At 39.7% G+C, this 19618-nt stretch overlaps 1 protein-coding gene across 1 annotated transcript in view; it reads right to left on the bottom strand.

Annotated features, from left to right (window-relative positions):
* The window catches only part of LOC111158711 (parkin RBR E3 ubiquitin protein ligase), a 1042614-nt gene extending 1029380 nt beyond the window's left edge, over positions 1 to 13234 (bottom strand). The window contains exon 1 of the mRNA XM_022520930.1: positions 13075 to 13234. The gene's annotated coding sequence lies outside the window, so the exon portion shown is untranslated. The remainder of the gene's footprint in view (positions 1 to 13074) is intronic.
* Positions 13235 to 19618: the final 6384 nt, after the last annotated feature.

Here is a 19618-nt window from a genome sequence, read left to right as displayed (position 1 = left end):
GCACTGAGGTCTGACACTCTGAGGTTATCCCGAGTATGAACTAGGAAATCTGGAATGGGGTAAACTTGTTCTCTTTTGGAGAGATTTCAAAGAAAATAAATTTCAGGATGAATCGATTGCACAAGGGAAATAAAAGGTTTTCCTTTGCTTCTGTGAATTATTCATCAAGTGAAGTAATTTAATAATAATTTAATTTAATTTAATAAATATTTTGCTTCTGCAGCAGTCCTTTGTAGGTATAGTTTCATTTAAAACTCAAAACAACCCTAAAAAACTACAGGTACTACTACTATTTCCATTTGATAGATGAGAAAACTAGACACAGAAACATTTAAAAGACTTGCCCATCCCAGAAAGGCTGATTTTAGAGTGATTCACATCCACTTCATATCCACTCTTCATAGAACTGTGTACTAGAAAGTCAAGTAGAATTCTAAATAAATGACTTCAGCCAGCCTATGACATTCCTGAAGTTTTAACTCCTTTGTTATATATGGCAATAAGCATGTGTTGGAGATAATACCATAAAACTTCCATACACACACACACACACACACACACACACACACACACACACACACATATATATCAGTCTAAATGACTGAGATATCTACATAGATCTCAGTCCTTTAGACTTCTACAGACCAGCAAGCAACTCAATTCTGCTCAAAAGGAGAATGAATCGAGAGGCAAAACAGGTAAACCAAGGCAGTGAGTTGCACGTTCTGAAGTTCTCAGTGTCTAAGTGTTTTAAATAACAATAGAGATATCTTACTAAGTTTTTGTTTTTATTTTCTCTCTTTTCAGAACAATGTTTTGATGAATTATGCATAAATGGAATGCAAACACACAGATCTATTTCCCTTTGAACTACTTAAGGGTGTAAAAAGGAACAGAAAATATTCTTGGCAAAACCTGTACTGAGCTTTCAAAAGCCCACACAGTTGAACTAAAGTTTGTGATGTACTCCAAAACATAGACATCAGTTGGTTCTCACATTCCTCCCTTCTCTCTCTAATGTCAGAATGCTTTAACAATTTAAAAAGCACAGCTCTGTGCCATTAATTAGGCTATATATTAAATGACATAAGAGTGGCACATCTGAATGCGTACTGACCAGATCCAACAGCAGGGAAGGAAATAGTCCACGGTAAAATAAAATCCAGTGACAGAATAAAATCCTCAAATACAATTAACAGATGCACCCACAAAACTTACAGTTTCCTTTCTAAGAACTTCATTCCCCAAATGAATGTGTGCTTGTCCGCCTAAAGACACATATGCACAAAACTGTCTTTTAAAAGCCCACAAATCATTGAGACTAAAGTACTACGGACACTAAGTTTATAACTAAGACTTTGCACCACGAATCAGGAACATCTGAAGTATTGCTTCCATTCCCACGGGCTTGTGTAGCCTTTGGCTCATGGCCAAAGGATGCTGTCTTAGCACATCCTTCAGGGCTTCAGAAAGGCTAGCATGGCCACTCCCACTTACCAAACAGTAATTTCACTTAATTCCACATCTACTGTCAAGTGGTTCATGAGAATTGTGTTCCTATCAATATTAAACCTAATAATTAGAGGAAAAAATTAATATAACGTATTAGAACAGGAAGGTAAAATTTTCCTGGTCCCATTCAATGTTGTTTCCTCTGTCTCATGGGCATCACTGAAAGTATAGTGAAAATAAATTATTTTATTACACATTTAACTTTTTCTCCCATTTAATTCACAGCTAAAGAAAATGAAAGGGAGCAGAGTCAATGTTTACCAATGTTAAACTATAAATTAATTGAAGCTGTGGCTCCAGTGTACCCACAAAAAGAAAACGAGGCATACATAGTATTTATATATATTTACAGTATTTATCGGTCATAAGTGAGTTTGGTATGTAAGGTTTAAAGAGCTTTTTCATACAAAATTTTTCATTGTTCTCTGACAATAATCCCAGGCTTATTACAATTATATGGCAAGAAGGAAGAAGGAAAAGGTAGAATCTGAGTGAGCAAACTTTTGGGTTAAAAGCTTTAAGGCCAGGAGTGCCTCGCTGGCTCAGTGTGTTGAGCACTGGACTCTTGATTTCAACGCAGGTCATGATCTCAGGGAGCTGGGATGGAGTCCTGGGTCAGGCTCTGTGCTCAGTGGGGAGTATGTTTGAGATCCTCCCTCTCCCTCTGCTCCTCCCCTTGCTCAAACAGGCGCTCTCTCTCTCTCTCAATCTCTCTAAAATAAATAAATCTTACAAAAAAAAGAAAAAAGAAGAAGAAGCTTTAAGGTGAATAGTATAGGCACAAATTCTTGATTCTTCCTTCGCCAAAGGATAACGACTGTATCAAAATCTTAAAACACAATTGGGTCAAATGCATGATGGAATCTGAGTCCAATAACAGAGGCCACAGAATAGACGATTTGAAATGAGGACTTCAGTGAATAAAATTTCACATCGCCTACTCATTCTTTCACTTGTCAAGTTTCCTATGAGGCAGGCTTTTCCCTTATATACTCTAATAAAATGCATCCTATGTTAAGATTTAGGGGATTGGTTTGCTGCAGACTTTTATTCCCTCACTTATCGCCTACCTTGGAAAATGAGCACAATAAGGACAATGGAAACATCTTGGAGAGGCATGAGCCTATTAAATAAACCTACAGGCTCTATCTTCAGCCTCTTATAAGCTAAAAGAGTCTCAACTTTTATTTTTTTCTTTCAAGTCTGCATTTATTCATGGCAATCCTCAAAGACATTTTATAAGTCCACAGGGGCAAACAAATGTCAAGACTTCCTTTCAAAGAAAGATAACATTTCTGAGGGTACTGAATTATGTAAAAAATAAGTAATTCAGAGATTTTTTTCTAAGTGACACATATAAACAGCAGACAGAAGCAGATTAAATAAGGGACTTCTGGGCGTGAGTCCTTGCTCTGTACAGATTACCATCCTTTGACTGTAGACTCTAACAGTTTGCAGGACTTAAGAGCTACCATAAGAATACACCAGTACTTTGAAGGAACTCAAGAAGGGATCTACATTTACCTAAATGCAGGAGGCCAGCAGTATGTTCCATTAGCAAGACAACACTTTGGAAAAAAAAATGTTTGCATTATTCCTGAAGTGTTTGCAGGTCTCAATTACACAACTGTAATTTTACATACAAAGAAATCACTGCTTTTTGAGTATAATGGTATGTAACCTGGCTTCCTTTTGTTTTACAATCAGAGGGAAAAAAATGAATTTTAAATAAAACGTCTTGGCCATTTATATTGTCCTTTGCAGAATTCTTCTTCTGTGAGGTGCCACTTTCTTCCACCCTTCATGGTTTCTGATGAGAAATCCACTGCCATTCAAATTGCTTTGCCATTTTGCATAAGATGTTCAGGAATACCTCATTTTATTGTGTTTCTCTTTATCGCACTTCACAGATAGTGCATTTTTTAAAATTTGAAGGTTCAAGACTTCAATGGAGGAAGTAGGTTCAAGACTTCAATGGAGGAAGTAGATGAAGTTGTGGTGGAAACGGCAAGAGAACTGGACTTAGACCTGGGGCCTGAAGATGGGACTGAATGGCTGCAATCTCACAGCACATCCTTGTGGATGAGGAGCTGCTCCCTACAGCTGAGTGAGAAGTGGTTTCTTGGGATAGAATTTCCCTGGTGAAGATGTGTGTAGATTGTTGAAATGACAACAAAGGACTGACAATATAACAGTAAGGTTAGTTGATGGAGCGTGGCACAGTTTGACAGCACTGCCTCCAACGTTGAAAGTTTTTCCGTGGATAAAATGCTCACAAACCAGCATCGCAAGCTAAAGAAACATCGTGAAAGGAAGACTTCATTGGTGTCTAATTTTGAGAAATTGCCACAGCCAACCCAAGCTTCAGGAACCACCCCTCTGATCAGTCAGCAGCCATCAATAGTGAGGCAAGACCTCACTATTGACCTCACCAGCAAAAAGATTTTGACTTACTGAAAGCTCCTGTAACCATATTTTTATCAATAAAGTATTTTTTAATCAAGGTATGTATATTGGGTATTTATAGACATAATGTTATTGTGCACTTAATAGACTACAGTATAGTGAAAACATAACTTTATATGCAATGGGAAACCAAAAAATCCACTTGATTTTATTGTTATATCTGCTTTATCATGCGGTCTGGAGAAGGATGTCCAACATCTCTGGGGTATGCCTGTACATTTTCTTGAGCTGCATTCAAGATTTTTTTCCTTGTCTTTATAGTTTCTGGAAGTATAGTTAGGATGTGAGTATTGCTTTGACTACGTCAAAATTGTGGATTCCCTCAGCTTCCTGAATTTGCAGTTTTATGTTGCTTGTAAAATTTGGGAAATTTTCAGCCATTAACTCCTTGAGCACTTTTAGTTCCTCTTTCTTTCTTTCTTTTCTTTTTTTTTTTTTTTTTATTCATTTGACAGAGAGAGAGAGAGATCACAAGTAGGCAGAGAGGCAGGCAGAGAGAGAGGGAAGCAGGCTCACCACTGAGCAGAGAGCCCGATGCGGGGCTCGATCCCAGGACCCTGAGATCATGACCTGAGCCGAAGGCAGAGGCTCAACCCACTGAGCCACCCAGGTGCCCCTTAGTTCCTCTTTCTTTCCTCCTCTCCTTCTAGGACTCTGATGACACAATTTTGAAATGTTCTTTTATAGACCCACATATTTCTGTGGCTTGCTCTTTTCTTTCTTTCTTCCTTTCTCCTTTCCCTCCTTCCCTTCCTTTCTTCTTTCCTTTCTTTCTTCTTTCCTTCCTTCTTTTGTCTATTTTCTCTGTTCAAATTGTGTAATTTCTACTGTCTTCCAGTTCACTGACTTCTTCCTCTAGCCACTTCAATCTTTTGTTGAGCCATCCAGTGAGATTTTTATTATTGTATTTTTTAATTCTATAATATCCATTTGTTCTTCTTTATATCTTTTATTTTTTTTACCATACTTATTTTTTTTCATTTATTTCAAACATGTTTGTAATTGTTTATTGAAGCTTTTATCATGGCTATTTAAAATATCAGATAAATGCTAACATCTCTGTCATTTCAATAGTAGCATCTACTGATCGTGTTTTCACACAATTTGTGATTTTCCTGATTCTTGCTCTTTTTCCTTTGAAACCTGAGCATTTTCTCATTATGAGACTCTGAATTTTATTTAAACCTTCTGCTTTACCTGGCTTTTTCTGACACTATTCCTGCAGGAAAAGGGATCACCACCTCCTTATGGCCAGTAGAAATAGAAATCCAGGTCTCCACTTATTATGTATTGAAATGGGGAGTCCTCATCATTGCTGGGTGGAATGATGTTCCAGCACCACGTGTGATCTCCACTGGCACTGTGGTACTGGTGGCTCTGTTACCACTTAGGAACAGTGAAAATCCCAACTCACCTCTAGGGCCCTTGTGTTCCCATGACAGCAGAGGGAGAGGTGTAGCTTATTATACTGTCATGGGAGCAGATGTGTATGGCACTCATGAAAGCTTCACAAGGGAGGTAATCTCGACTCTCCATCGGCCTTTGTTACTGTTGGTGGGGATGGGGGTGGGGCTGTAATTTGTCTGTGCTATTTGGCTGGAAAAGTATGGTTATTGCCTTAAAGTTTTCTAGGCTACTCTGTTCCTGGTTCTTTAGATAGAAAGCAGGCTTTTTAGGTTTTTGGTTTTTGGGGTTTTTGATCTTTACATGTTGGCATTTCTAGGTTGCCAATTTCATTATCTCCAAGTCTAGGATGTATTTGGTAAAAAGAAAACTGTAATATTTGGGGGGTCTTGAGGTTCCTAACTAGTCTACATTCTTCTTGTCACCTTTTAAATCTTCCTATGTTTGTATATGTTATATGTAACATCCTGAGTTTTAGTGTAATTAGCAGGAGAAATAAAAGTCTGTCTCTTCCAGCTTCCCAGAAACAAAGACTATGCCAGATCACCCATTTATTGACAGCCATATTTTATCCATTTTTCTTTAATTCTTAAAGTTCTTAAAGTCTTGCTAATAACAAGGAAGAACATATTAATATATAAAGAAAATGATTATACTCAACAGAGTTTCCCAAACATATCTGTAAACATAATCTCTAGGAATGAAGAATCCTATAAAATTCTTTAAAATTTTGATAATAGTTAGCTTATCATCTTTAAAATGTTTTTACCAGTTAAAAAGATGAAACCACCTTCTTTTTACTTTAAAAATGTTCATAATAAAGGGTGCCTGGGCGGCTCAGTTGGTTAAGCATCCAACTCTTGATTTCTGCTTGGGTTATGATCTCAGAGTTACAAGATCAAGCCTTGTGTCGGACTCCATGCTTAGTGTGGAGTCTGTTTAAGATTCTCTCTCTTCCTCTCTCTCTGTCTCTCTGCCACCGCCCCCCAAAAAGAAAAGAAAATTTTAAAAATGTTCATAATAAGATTGTGTTCTTAAGCTATTGTTTCTATAAGTGCTTGGGGGAAGGCACCAAAAAATTCTTCCTAAAAGAAGTTGAGACTCCTCAGTGTGAGAAATACTGCCCGATGCCTTGGGTAACCACTTCCCTTCATTTGCCCAGGACACTGCCAGCATATACCTTTTGTCCTGGAATAATTATTAGTAGAGCCTTCTTTCATTCTCAGAAGCATCCAGTTTTATAGGAGAACCCATAATGATCATATTACCTATAATCATTATGAAAAGAAAGAAAAATAAATAAAAACAAAAGTGAAACCCCCAGCAAGTGAATATGCCATCCCTGCTACTCCACCTTCTCCTCAGTACATGGTGACATCTAGTCAGTATTCGTTAGTGGACACAGGAAGTAGCTCATAAGCATGGTTTATTTTCTCTTTCTCGGCAGTAATTTCTCATTATACATTTCATACTTACACTGTAAAGCACAGCATCTGTAATGATAAAGGGTAACTAAACAGTAGCTACTAGAGTCATAAACATGTGTTCTAATATGGAAGAATACTGATCATATTCTGTCAGAGGCATACCTTAATAAAACTTGCAAATAAATGTGTTAACTGCCTAGTCTTTGCACTGAAACTCTGACACAAAAACAGTTTATCAGTTTCTCAATATCTAAATCAATAAACTATGATCTAATTAAAGTTCTAGAAATATCAAGTTTGCTTTTTTAATATATCTGCAGGTATACTTGAACTCATATTTCTAAGTATAAAATAAAGTAAAACGTAAGACAACTTGGTAGAATTAAAGGAAAAATTCTAAGATTATAAGTGATAATATACTTATTATCATATAAAGATATTCTTAATTATTAAGAATAATACTTATTTTTAATAATCATTCTAATTATTAAAAATATATGAGTTATAGAGGCCTGCTGGTACATATTTTCCTGTCATTTGAATTTTTATAACTATCATATATTAATTTTAATCAGAAAAAAAAGGCCTAAGTTGTGGGAAAAAACTTAAAGGACATTAAGGAATCACCAACTTTCAAGAATTTAGTTAAAAATATTTAATTATGTTAGAGGTGGTTCAAGGAGCATGGGGTATTCACAACATCACTGTGCAGTTTTTAAAGTTTCAAAATTTAGCAGGATAACTACAGATATAATCAAGATAATCGGTAATGTTTCTGAAAATAACAAGTAAATTTTCTTAAAGATTTCAAAACCCAGAATTTTTTAGCCATTGGATATGGTTTACTTTGTCAATTAACATGGGTTTTCACTACTTAATAAGTTTTGAAATCAACATAGCATGTATCACTAAAAATATAGTCAGTTAAATAATTTGGCTTCTCAGAGTCATTTATTTGTCTTTGATATTTACAACCTAAGCTAGTAAAGTCTAAATGTCTCTGGTCTTCCAAACTCAGATCACGTCATAATCATAAAGCTTAGTTGGAAGAACAGGAGTAATAAACTGATGCCCTTTAATATTTACTACAAAAATAATCTATTTTATGAAATGATGGTCTCCAAATATGTGTCTATATTTTAAGCATCATAAAATTGAGTATTTAAAGGAATTTATGAACATCCACCACGATGAATATTTTTATAAAACAAATATTTCTATGTAAAATAGATATTTTATTTTCTATTTTATAAGTATAATTATTACAAAAAGAATACAAATAGAATAACTTTCCTATAACATTAATTAAAAATGACAAAGTTTCTCATTTCCTGGCTGTGATGACTAATTTTGTGTTAACTTGACTGGCCCATGGGGTGACCAGGCATTTGGTCAAACGTAAGTTTAGGTGTGTATGTAAGGGTGTTTTGGGGTGAGATTAATATTTGAATTGGTAGACTGAGTGAAGCAGACAGTTCTCCCCAATGTGGGTGGGCCCTGTCTAATCAGTTGAATGCCTGGGGGGGATTTAGAAAAAGACTGACTCTCTCATGAATAAGAGGGAATTTCACTTTTTCAATAGCCCTCTAGCAAAGACATTGTTTGAGGGGTTTGCTTTTTGTTTTTTCCCGCCTTTGGACTTGTCCTGTAACATTAGTTCTTCTTGGGTCTCAAGGCTGTCAGCCTTCAGACTATAACTATGCCATCCCTTTTCCTGATTTTCAATCCTTTAGGTGGAGACCAGCACTAAGGCTACAGACTGCAGGTTTTGGGACTTGTCAGCCTTCAAAATTATGCGAGCCAATTCCTTATAATAAATCTATCTATGTATCTATCAGTCTACCCTATATAGACAGATGTCATGGATAGATAAAAAGAAATGATGGATGGATGGATGGGTGGATGGAGGATGGAAGGACCAATCCTACTGGTTCTGTTTCTTTGGAGAACTAATACACTGGCTAATAAACCTCTACTAACCCATGCTGGTACTAATGATAATAACACAGCTCATGTGAATACAATGAATTCTGCTCAAACAAAATCTTAGATAAATTCTCAAGTCCCTGTCATTGTAAGTTAATCTAATTAAACACTTGATACATTTTGATATATACAACTACTTTAGAACCTTGTTTTCCATGTATAATTCTGAATAATAAATTCAAAATCATGTAGAGATGATTTGAGAGATTTCTAAAACGGAGCATGTTAGATTTGGGATTCGGAAAAGGGGAGACACATCATTTGAAAGACGTTGGGTCGGCGGTTCCAGAAATGCAGGAGGAACAATAGAAATGACTGCCAGGGCCGCCATCTTCCAGTCCCCTCCCCCCCTTAACCCTAGACTCTCCCACCAAAAGGGTGTACACCCAGGTCACCTCTCCATAGGTAACCCGATACCTATGCAGGAAACAGGAGTCTCAGGAGCCCTCACCCCATACCTTCCAATCACCAAATATGGATGTGAGCCCATGCCCTACCTTGGCCTGATAAAAGACCCCGCCAACTCCCTCCCAGTGCAACTTCCCCCACTCCCCTTTCCAGAGCCAAGGAACCTCGCCCGAGGGTGCCCACCTCCTCCCGGCGTGACTCTCCTGGCTCCCCTTCTCCTAAGCCCTGAAACTTCCCCAGAGATGCCTTTAATAAATCTTGCCTTGTGCCTACTTTGCCTGGTGTTGTGTTTACCTTGCCTGCAAAACCTTACAAAAGAGACCTGAATATTCTGTATCAACAGCTGACAAGAACTCTTTATGAAGAGAAAAGACCAAGTGATTGTGAATACGAAGTCAAAATTTAGTTTTATATGCATACTTGTAGGTATAAGGAAATAATAAAAGCATACACAGAAACATTGTTTATGAAGTAGAAAACAATTGTACAACTCTTCACAGTTTGCTTTTACCAAACATAGTATGTGGCAAATAATCACATTACAAAAATATATTTTAAAAGCAATAATACCATGATGAACCTACGAATCTTTGCTGAACACTGTGGCAGGCTTTGATCTCACAACCCTGCGATCAGGACCAGAGCTGTAATCAAGAGTCAGACGCTTAACCGACTGACCTGCCCAGGTGCCCCTCAAATTCCACTATTCTTAAGGTAAGTAAAACCCGTACATGTAAGGGTCAAAAATTCATTTACAAACTCCAGAAAGTTCTTTTTAATTAACTAAACTAACATTTAATTTAATTTAACTAAAATTATATGTTTTACTTAAAATGTATAAATACTACATCTATATATATATTCACGCCCACAAACACAAAAATATATACAGATATATTTGCCCCAGTCAAATATGTATCCTATTGTCACTCCTTAACTCTTTAATTTATCACAGATATCCTCATAATTCATGATGGAAAGTAGTCTTGTATTATTTAGGTGATCTCTTAGATTCTGAAGTAGTCACTAATAATGGTGACAATCACGGTGATTGGAATGCTAATAAATGCTAACATTTACACAGTGTTGACTAGATGTCATACTACTTTCTAAGAGCTTTACAGAAATTAACTAATTTAGTCTTCACAAAACTCCAATGAGATAGGTACTAGTATTAGTCCCACTTCACAAATGACCGAACTGAAATAGAAAGAGGCCACATTGTCTAAGTACGTAAGAGACATTTAAAAAAAGTGTTTTGCCTTAATTTGTAGTATTAGAACTAGGTATTCCCTAAATACTTAAAAGAGTTATGATACAAACACTCCATAGAGTATAATCCCTGTGCTTGGAAATGAAGATTCTACAACCTCATTGGCAGGCTGAGGCTCCTCATCACAGTCCCCAGCGCCCGCTGAACCCAAAAGTCTGGCTTTCACTAACCACGACCCTGGACTGGAGTCATCACTATGGTCACCAAGTCCAAAGGCTCTTTTCTTCTCACGCTCTTCCATCTTTTCACAGCACGTATACTTCTTTACCAGTAACTTCCTTTTCCAAAATACCCTCAAAAGCAACGGTTGGATTGATGATGCCTCCTTTACTGGCTTTTCCCCTTGCCGCCTACAAGACCTGCTCATGCCTCTGTCCTCTGCCTCTTTGGCGATCACATCTAACCCAAGAGCTATAATATTTACCTCTATGTAGCTAGTCCTTAAATATGAAGGGAGCCCCTAAGCATCACAGCTAAGTTCTCAAACTCCTACTAGACATCTAGATTTCCCTTGGCATCCACTTACCATGCCGGTTAAGTTCCCCATCCTTCCTACAACCAGACTGGAGCTCCAGACTCCCATTTCCCTCCAAGCCACCCTATTTTGCTCTAGTTCTCCATGCATGAAACCTCTGTAAGATACAGCTCTAAGCTCCCTTCCTGCCCAGTCTTCAACATCTTCTCCAGCTTCTAGAAGAACAGGGGCGTATGATTTTCGGCAGGTACCCACCATGCTCATTCTCCATGTATGGAATCCTACTCGAGTTTCAATTTATCCAGGAAGTCTTGGTGACTTCCACTCAGGTATGTTTTCTCCACCTTGAAAATCTTGCAATACTCATGTTTCAGTTTCCATATGGTGCTGCTCATGTCTGACATTCATAGGTTGAACCACATGAAACTGCTGATAGTTTTATGCCATATGGCTCAACCTAATACTTCTGTTGTTTTTAAGGCCCCTAAATAGAGTTACCACAAAAGCAGGAATGAATTTCACCTTTCTTTGTGAGCCCCTGGGAAGCCCAGAACATTTGAAGTGTGTGTCAGAATAAATGGAATCTAAATCAATATGTACCTTTCACATACATGTTTATCAAATGAATCATCTGAGCAATTAGTCTAACCTACCAGCTTGAACAGTACAGTGAGGAGTTTTAGAACCTGAAACTTCAAAACTCCTGGTAACACAAAATATTTTGGTTCAAGGAGCTGTTTTAAAATCATTTATTTGTGAAGGGAACATTCCTGGATTTAGAGGTTGGCAGGTACAGTAAAAAGCTTTTTAGTTGACTGGAAAAAAAAAAAAAAAGGCGAAACACTTTTTAGCCCAGGCACTTCCCTTATAAAACAAACTGCCTAAAAGCAAAGCACAGCAGTTTGTTCACAATGAGCCCATGCCTCCAGCCATCAGCAAAGATGCTTTGGAACCAGAGGGGGACGCTTTGCATTTCTATAGCTTCCTTTGTATACCCAAATTCCGAAAGCATTTCGTGGAGCCACACTCATCAGGAAACGACACAATGATAGGATGTCAATACCAGAAGGGGTGTCCATGTAGCCAGACACAGGAGCCCCCCCCACCCCCACTGTGCACAACAGCGGGACCCCCCAGTGTATAAACAGGAGTGCAGTGAGTTGGTGCTGGTTAAGAAAGGGGAAGCTTGTGTCTGAGGGGTCCCTCCGCATCACCTGTGCCATCCACAGAAGATTCAGTCTTTCCTGCTTTCACAAAAGAATGACTTTAGTCCACGTTGCACAGGATTTGCCGGCCTCCCCCTAACAAATGACAGGTCTCCTCCTCCAGGTGAGGGCGCTGGGTATCACTCCCTTCACCAGTGCCCCCCTTCTTCCTACCGCAATCAGCCTTGGCAAGGAAACACCCAGATGAAAGGCTGAGAGGCTTCGACAGCATCCGGAGCAGCATGGTGCTAGGAGAGGACAGGTGCTGCTCACAGTCTAACGTTCCAGGGGCCTGTTCTGGGGACAATTTTCCTGAGGCTTAGGAAAATAAGCACGAAGGTAGACTTCTGCTACGTTCTGTCTCCCTCTGCCACTGGCGTGGAAACCGCGATTTAGATGCGGCTGGGATCTCTTGAGGCCTGTTGTGAACTGGCCCTGAGCCCCATCTGTCCTCGAGCCAGCCACCGAGGCAGACTTATGACTATCCTCCAGGGGTCACAATTGGGTTACAAATTCCTCACGGCGCAGGGACTGAGCAGCCTGATTTGGAACAATTTATTCGAATCCTTCTTCATTAAGATTCAAATGGAGTAAGTAAGGTAGAAATTGAACAGACACAGAAATTGTGCCTTGCTGCTCCTGTAGTCAGTAAACATTTATTCACTATGCCCAGTCTGTGTGTTCTCTCTCTCTCTCTCTCCCTCACTCACAGTTGTTCTTCCAATCCTTCCTGCTTGCTGTTTTAATGCATAATTAAGAAGGTCAGAATTAATGAAGCGGTGTGGAGTAAAGTTCAAGGAATCCCCAGGCACTATTTATTCTATTAGATCTCAGGCATGAATGTCAGCTTGGCACAGTCCGCGGCATAAGCAATGGGGCCGGCTGCAGCCCAGGAACAAACCACGGAGGGAGACTCACCTGCACTGTCAAGTCATTCCGAAGCTCCTTCCCAGCGAAAATCACACGCAACTGGTCAGCTGGAACCCCCTGTCGCTTAGCAACCACCTCCTTGAGCTGGAAGATGCTGGTGTCGGACTCGACCTCCACTGGGAAACCATGGCTGGAGTTGAACCTGACAAACACTGACCAGGACATTGGGAGAGAAGGGGGAAGTGAGTATTACTCAAAGCTCGGACATGGCAGTAGCAACATTTTTGACCCAAGTTACCGCTCGCCCGCCCTTCGATGAACGGCATACATTTTCTTCCACTTGTAACACAGAACTGAATGCAATGGAGCAAGGTTTGAAGAAAACTGGAGTTTCGCTGTGGGATTTCCCTTTCTACATCCGTCAGTGACCCTGAAACACAATCGCATGCTCCCTCCGACGCCTGTCCTGGGCCACAAAGGGCTCACGCTGAACACTGGCTAGATGGGAATGGCGAGACTCCAGGGAGTTTATGGAGAATCGGCTCCAGCAGGCTGTGGGAACGAGCACTCCCTCCACGGGGCCCTCTTCATCATAAACGTTAGAGATGTTCGGTTTGCGCTCACGGTGCATCGATGGGAACCACGCAGCTGCATGAAGACCGGCCCGAGCCCTAGACACTGCGTGACCCCATCCAAAGGCCCCACTGGATCTGCCGGTGATACTTACTCGCCCTTTCTTTTGAAACTACCGACACAGCCTTCCTGATTGGGGCCGCTACCCCCTCACCACCGACCCTGGGACCTGCCGACCCGGCACGCCTCCTCGATGTGGCTGACTGGCATCGAACTTGTCACTGTCACCCACACAGGTCCTTTCCCGCCCGCGCTTTCTGTCACTACTTTCAGTCCATCTTTTCTCAGTTCTTGCACTAGCCTCCAACTGCAGTCTTAATACACTCTCTTCGCTTCCAGAACGCCCTGCACCGTTCTGCAGAGCAAGCCTTTGCAACCCAGAGCTCTGCCCTCAAATCTTTTCAAGGGCCACTGTGTCTGCTGGGGAGAGAATCCCAGGCCCCAGTCATCTGACACAAACCTATATCCCAGGGGCGCCTCCGTCAGTCCGCACATGCGCACTGCCGCACTGAATGCCCCCCAGAACACCTGCGCATCCATGTCCCCCTTTCCCACACCCTTCTTCACCCCCCCGCCTGCTGAAAGCCTGCCCACCATAGGATCTACCTCAGATGCTCCTCCTCCAAGAGGCTTCTCACGATCGGCCCAGGCATGACCCAGCCTGCCTCTTAAGGCCTCAGGGGGGTGAACACAGCCATCTTACACTATTTGCCACAGTCCCTCCTGGAGGCAGCGGAGCACCGAGTTCCAAGGACACCCTCCAGAGTGGGAAGGACCCCAATGCCAGTCCTCGGAGGTCCCTTCCCAGTGGAGCAGGTGGGGTAAATGTCTTACCCCTATTGCTTTAACTCTCAGTTCCCTGTCACAATAAATAAGCCACAGAGGGTGTTCTGTCATGTGTTAAGCAATATTTATAGTGTTTACAATGATCACATGATTACTTTCAAAAATAATGAATGTTTGTATAAGACTTACATGTTTTGGGTATATATTTCTCCTTCTTTAAAAAGATGATAAACTCCTTAAGGCCAGCCACTATAGCTTATTTTCTGCAGCGTCCCCTTTAAATGTAGCATTATCACTTACTAGTTGTCAATTCAAATAGGAGATGGCCCACCGAGTAATAATTATAATAAAATAGTCACTGCAATGCCAATAATAATCGAACACCCATGATTTGGCAGAAGTAGCACCTCACATATGCTATTTTTAAGCTTTCCAATGATCTGGTAAGTTCAGTATTATTAGCCTTACCTAAAAGAAGAGTAAATGGAGTCCTAGAGAATTGTAATCACTTTTCTAAGGACATCAGCTGCTTTATAATGGAATCACAACTCAAATTCAGTTCAATCAAACTCTAAACTCCTTTCCATTTCTACTATAACAGGCTGCCTAAAATATTCTCCAGAGAAAGTCCACATTCCTTTTCCTTAGGATAAAAAGACAAACAACAACAGCAAAGAGGCTTTCGAACATAATTTAGATATCCCCTATCCAGGTGAGCAGCAGAAACTGGGATTAAAAAACAAAAGCTTCTAAAAGCTTCGATGAAGCGCTAAGACCAAAGAAAAAATAACAATGATTATAAGACACAATAAAATAAGAACGGCACCGAAATGAGAGCAGGCGTCTCGGGCGACACCACAGGAACAAAAACCTGACATAGTCTACCCGGCACAGAAACATAGTTAGGGAAGGAGTGTGCACTGGAAATGACAAAAGTGTTCTAAATCAAGATTTTTTTTTTAAATGACGAAAAGAATTACAGAGGAAAAGGGGCTTTTGATAAACTTTTACGTAGATGTCATATGACACCACTGAAGTAGAGGAGGAGAAGTAAATGTGTCCTGGAAGCCCTTGCAGTATATTCCCAGAATCCTCAGATCAGAGACCATAAGGCAACCAATTCAACAGATAAGATAAGAAACAAGTAAGGGGCAAGAAGGGACAAAAGGTATGGTCCCAGTTCTACACACGATTTTCTAATGGTGTGAACAGATTTGTTTTTAAAGCAAAATGCCATAGAGAGGAACCATGGGAAGAAACAGCTCGGGACTATACAAAAGTCACTAAAACTAAAGGAATAAAAATTCCAGGATGCCCTGAGTAGAAGATTTTTCTCCAGGGGTTTCAATTAGGGGGATTCCATCTTAAGGACAAGAATTATAAAAACAAACAAGCCAAATTAAAGTGAAAAAGAATACTAGAGAGTTCTGCACCACAACTCAAATCATTAGTATCTAAAGGCTTTTCTTCATTCTGTTTAAGTAGAAAAATTTAAGTTTTTGAACTTATGTTCAATTTGGTTAAGTCATGTCAATAGTTGAAAAATGAGTGTTTTTGAGCAGCAGCTCAAATATACACTAGGGACAGACAATGGAAAACCCACCAAATGCACAGCAGGTATTAGGCAAACTAAAATACGTCACGGATAAGAACAAACATTTTCAGGTGACCTGATCATCAATAATCAAGTGCCACTATGTGGGACATGACCGGTGCCTAGTGGCAGTAGTGTATTTTCTGGTGGGTATCTATCTTCTTCTGGCACATGGGAGAAAGGTGTCATGTCCTATGGGTCCTGGTCCTGAAACTCCAAGATTCCCAAAAGAGAGGAAAAGAGGAATGCACCCAACCTTGTCCCTCTACTACCTCTTGAAAAGTCACAGGAAGTAGAGTATCTTTAGAGCCAGGAAAAGAGAAAATGGAATGCTGGTTGTGCCACTTGCTAATTTTAAGACTTAGGACAAATGACCTGGTCACCTTTCTTAGCTCCTTGCCTGCTAAATGGAGATAATGTGTGCAACCTTAAATGCCCCGTTACAAAAGGTTTGCAGTGATTACGGATGCATCAGGAAATTATGGCATTTGGTACACATCTGTACTCTTAGTACAAGGCAGTTTGTACTCCAAAAACAATTCCTTAATTTCAGTCACCTAGAGGAGCTAGTGCTAATTAAAGTAGCATCCATTCTTTATATTGTAACTAAGATAGATTAAATGGGATATGGATAAATGCTAAATAAAGTAGCCTATTTTTCTGGTTTCTGCCCTTCTTCATGATGGACAGAAAATTCCCAGGAACAAAGAGACCCAGATAAAGAATTTAGCTTGTCTCCTTTCCTGAGATTTAATCGTAAATTAAAAGTTTGGGAATGCATTGATTCAAAGACACCTATAATAGCATCAGAAATAAATAGTATACCAATTAACACTATCAATAATGTTGACAATGTTAATAATCAATAATAAATACCATAATGCACTGCTAAGTAAAAGATAACGAGACACACCCACACTCATTTTGGTGCCATCCCTAACCAGTGTTCAGAAGATCCAGAGGATGAGAAAGTAACTGAGGAAAAAAAGGGGAAGGAGTCATTGTGTGCTGGGTGCTCATGTTTCTCCCAAGGCTATTCTCTTTGCCTGGCCTGACTGGGGTAGAAATGCTTGAGTTACAACTGTAGTAGTTTCCTATCACTCATCATTCCTATGATCCATCCAAGACGATGGCCCTTATAGGATCCGGCCTACCTTGAAAACAGCCATTCTGCTTCCCGCACAAAGAGCAGTCATGGAATTAGGTGGGCTGAGCCACTCTCTCCCTTGAGCCCAGAATGGACTGTTACTAATCAGCACAATTTCATCCTCCTTGTTACAGCAATAGGCTCAAGGATGGGCATAAATCAGTCAGTACCTGGCTTTCCCTTAGTAACAGTGATAGATTCCCTGGAGACCTTAGAAGGGGTGATCTAAGGTGGACAAATCAGAAAGCAGACCAGATTTGTCAAAGACTTGGCTTTAGACGGCACTGAACATCATGTGAGGCTCAGACATTTCTGCTGAGAGAATTAAACAAAAACAGAAGCCAAGACAGATCACTGTCATCCGCATAGAAATAGGCTCAGTGCTTTTGGGGTAAGATAATTCTTCCTCAAGAAAGAATGCCCTAAGCTCTCTCTACAGGATGTTTAGCTCTGTCTGCAGCCTGGCAGACACCGGGAGCATCCCCTGGCAACTGGGGTGACCAGGAAGTACCCCTACATATCGCTAACTACCCCTTGGTGGAGTAGTTTTCTTCTTTACCTATTAAAAAATACCACCAAGACTAGATTCTCCTATTGTAAACAGACAAACCCTGTCCTCACTTTCCTCTTCAGGCATTGTCCACTTCTCTACACAGAAAACCTTACTGTGAATTTATTATAGTTCTGCTCTCCACCGACTCACTTCACATCCTTTTGTGAACCCACTCTTGAAGATTACTCTTGGTAAACCTAATAATAATGCTATAATTATTCTATAATAATTCCATAATACTTCTAATAATAATTCTAATTGTTATTAGAATAATTCTAAGTCTAGAAGTATTAGAGTACTTCTAAATCAATGGTTCCATTTCTATTTTTCTCATATTTGACCATTCAGAGACATTCAGTAGATTTTTGTTCTTATAACACTTCTTTTCTCCAGGCATGTGCCATCACACCATCCTGGTTTCCCCCTACAACACAGGATATGCTTTCTTAGCTTCATCTACTGAGTTCTCTTCCTGTGTTGGACTTACTGATTTTAGAGTGCCCAAGGGTCTACTTAGACTCTCTTCTTTTGTATCTGCATGTTCTCCCAGGGTTGTATTATCCATCCTGTGTGCAACATAATTCATGTGCAATTCAATATATTTCCACAGGAAACGTTCACTCAATATGATTGTTACTGTATAGTCTTCTTTTAAGATCCAACTCTCCCATAAACTTCTACCTCAACCCATGCCCAGAATGATGTTAGTTCATGGAGTTATCTGCTTCTTAGGACCAATTCCTACATTCCTCATGCTATAGAGCTATATAGAGTCATGTGGAGTTTAAAACACATGCAGATATAACAAGTATGACAACTATAGCATAAAGAATGAGGGAATGGATATGGACCTATTAGGCTGTAAGCCTTCCACACATTTTTGGAGGAAAGTGGTGTAATATTAACAATAAATAGACTGTAAAAAATTAAGAATATACATTATAATTCTTAGAGTAAAAAGTGACTAAAAATGTTGAGTTAAAAAGCATATAAAAATTACCAATGGCATTCTAAAAAATAGAATCTCCAGAAAGGGAGGAGAAGAGAAACAGGGAAATAAAAACAAAGGAAAAAAATAGAATGAAATGGAAGAACTAAATTCAACCATATCCATAATTACAGTAAGTTTTAATGGAATAAACACTCAGCTAAAAGGCAGAGACTCAGAATAGATAGAACAAAGTAGCTCCAAATATATATGGTCTACAAAAGCTCAATTTTCAATATAAAGATACAAATAGTTTGAAAGTGAATGAACAAAAAGCATAATAATTATAAAAAGGCAGGAATGGCAATATTTATATCACATAGATTCAAAGACAAAATATGCTGTGAACACTTGAGATGGAAAGAAGGCCAAAAATCACACCCTGTTTCCACCTATTCCTTCCTATCTTTGAACTGGGTGAGGTGACATGTACCTCATTTAACCAGTCTTGGAGTGTGCAGGTCTCCCTCTGCTCCCAGACTCCCAGGACAGACTAACAGGAGGGTGAGCCCTTCCTACTCTCCTCACAAAGTAAGAGACCAAGAGGCCGATCCAACAGCAACTGCCAAAGATGTCACCCATGGCCTTGAGACAACAACCATGATTCTTTGACAAAGGAGTACCCACTGGATTTCCTATTTGTCCTTTCTCTCTCTGCCACACAGTTTTCTTCATTGATTAGTTCTACCATTTTCTTCTTTAATTATTTAGCAGAAGTCATAGTATGGGAGGTGGAGAATTAGAGGTAGGAAAAATGCAATTAAGAATCTGTATAACATGAGGTGTGTCTTATGGCTAAGACCATGGTCTGTGGAACCACCTGCCAGGATTCAAAACCTAGGTCTGACCCTATCAGACTGTGTAACCAAGTCACACAGTTTTTGAACTTCA

The sequence above is a fragment of the Enhydra lutris genome, unplaced genomic scaffold (assembly GCF_002288905.1).
Source record: "Enhydra lutris kenyoni isolate GAN:26980312 unplaced genomic scaffold, ASM228890v2 scaffoldscaffold62, whole genome shotgun sequence".
Taxonomy (NCBI): domain Eukaryota; kingdom Metazoa; phylum Chordata; class Mammalia; order Carnivora; family Mustelidae; genus Enhydra; species Enhydra lutris.
The sequence above is the reverse complement of the archived record's forward strand: the minus strand, read 5'-3'. Positions and strand labels throughout refer to the sequence as shown.